Raw genomic sequence first — 2,335 nt, forward strand, 5'->3', positions numbered from 1 at the left:
AAGGGTTCGATATTTTCTATTTGTCTGGTGTTTTGAAATGCAGTGATTTCCAGTGCCCTTGAAATCCATAACAAACCCACATTAGCATAACCCCACCCATCCTGTGATGATGTGATGGCATCACACATTAGCATAACCCCGCCCATCAACAGAGCCTCTGAGTTTGTCCACCATGAGTGAGACCCTCAGCTACAGGATACACAGCTGCACCACACACACTCATCAGCATTGGAATATTTGCTTTTTAGTATTTGTCTAGAAGGCATCTAATAACTAGATGCCCACCGTTTTGTCCAAAAATAAAGTTGGTCTTGTCTTTGCAGTTTTTCATCTGGTAGAGGATATTTGTCTAAAGTGACTTTAAGCAGAGGAATAACATTTAAAATATCAGCATTGAAACATTTTACATTAGAACAGAATACAATTTAAGATATTAACTCATTGAATGCCAAGCTGTTTTCAGATGCTTTGTCCTAGAGTGCCAGTAATCTAGACCATTGTTGATGATTTTTGTACAGCCACAGCATATTCTGTGTTATAGCTATGAACACATACAATGGCTTGTTTAAAAGGTGAGACTTTAAGCTCTCAGTGGGTGCAAACCGTGTATTTCTACACGCCTCTGTTCCTGAAATTCCAAGCTAAACAGTGGCTAGTTTTCATCAAAATCGCTGTTTTTTCTAGAAATGGAGATATATCGTCTTTCATGAAATATGAAGTGTTGCCTGTAAAGTTTCCGGGAAGTGATCAGCGAGACCTGGTGAGACTGCCACCTAGTGATAGACCCACGAAAATGGCCTGGTTTTGAGCTGACGTGGATGCGTCACTGATTCGACCCAAAGCGGCAAACGAGGTATGATAAGATAAAATGTCCAGATTGTACGTTTTCATGAGTTTTCGATCGTCATATATTTCATTTCCATTCATCACAGAGTTCCCAAAATCACATAAAAGGTGTGTTAGAGTGTCTAGTTTCGTAATTTAAAAAAAAAAAGCTAAAAACGTAATATTAATTTTTTTGGCACTCAACGCATGGGAAGGAAAAACGTAATATTACGTTTTGGGCACTCAATGAATTAACATTTATTTGTATTTGTGATTGAGCTATGATTGTGCTTTCTCAATGTCAGTGATTATGAATCTGTGAAAGGAAAGACATTAAAATTAACACATTAAAATGCAGTGAAGTTGTCAGACAGCTATTAGCATAACCCCGCCCATCAACAGAGCCTCTGAGTTTGTCCACCATGAGTGAGACCCTCAGCTACAGGATACACAGCTGCACCACACACACTCATCAGCATTGGAATATTTGCTTTTTAGTATTTGTCTAGCAGGCATCTAATAACTAGATGCCCACCGTTTTGTCCAAAAATAAAGTTGGTCTTGTCTTTGCAGTTTTTCATTTGGTAGAGGATATTTGTCTAAAGTGACTTTAAGCAGAGGAATAACATTTAAAATATCAGCATTGAAACATTTTACATTAGAACAGAATACAATTTAAGATATTAACTCATTGAATGCCAAGCTGTTTTCAGATGCTTTGTCCTAGAGTGCCAGCAATCTAGACCATTGTTGATGATTTTTGTACAGCCACAGCATATTCTGTGTTATAGCTATGAACACGCAATAGCTCGATTAAAAGGTGATACTTTAAGCTCTCGGTGGGTGCAAACCGTGTATTTCTACACACTGTTCCTGAGAAATCCCAAGCTAAACAGTGGCTAGTTTTCACCAAAATCGCTTGTGTGAACTTTCCGGGAAGTGATCAGCGAGACCTGGCGAGACTGCCACCTAGTGATAGACCCACGAAAATGGCCTGGTTTTGACCTGACGTGCATGCGTCACTGATTCGACCCAAAGCGGCAACCGAGTTATGATAAAATGTCCAGATAAAATGTCCAGATTGTGCGTTTTCATGAGTTTCATGATCGTCATATATTTCATTTCCATTCATCACAGAGTTCCCAAAATCACATATAAGGTGTGTTAGTGTTAGAGTGTTTCGGAATTTAAAAAAAAGCTAAAAACGTAATATTACGTTTTTGGCACTCAATGAGTTAAAGTCTCATTTTTAAATGAAAGTGTCATTTTTGTCACGTGGCTACACTCTGCAGCACATGCTATGGAATGCTTTGAACACATCATTAAAGCATCACACGCGTTTCAGTTTTATTGAGCTCATAGTCTGATCTTTTCTATCATCATATCAACAGCTGTGTGTGTGTGTGTGTGTGTGTGTGTGTGTGTGTGTGCAGGCCTGAGATGTCCACATTCCGCATGCCTCTGCTCAGTACTGGATCGATACTCAATCAATGAATATCCATGCGTTTGT

General features: G+C 39.0%; 2 non-coding genes across 2 annotated transcripts; both read left to right on the forward strand.

Annotated features, from left to right (window-relative positions):
• Window positions 1-231: 231 nt before the first annotated feature.
• On the forward strand, window positions 232-285 carry LOC143112965 (U7 small nuclear RNA). Its single transcript, XR_012984826.1, has one exon. It is a non-coding gene; the product is annotated as a U7 small nuclear RNA (small nuclear RNA).
• Window positions 286-1,306: 1,021 nt separating this feature from the next.
• Window positions 1,307-1,360, forward strand: LOC143112964 (U7 small nuclear RNA). The gene has a single exon (XR_012984825.1). It is a non-coding gene; the product is annotated as a U7 small nuclear RNA (small nuclear RNA).
• Window positions 1,361-2,335: the final 975 nt, after the last annotated feature.

Source organism: Alosa pseudoharengus, unplaced genomic scaffold, assembly GCF_046254945.1.
Source record: "Alosa pseudoharengus isolate Yale_2024_CS ecotype anadromous, Long Island Sound unplaced genomic scaffold, YU_APseudo_1.1 YU_APseudo_1.1_scf_8, whole genome shotgun sequence".
NCBI classification, from domain to species: Eukaryota; Metazoa; Chordata; class Actinopteri; order Clupeiformes; family Clupeidae; genus Alosa; species Alosa pseudoharengus.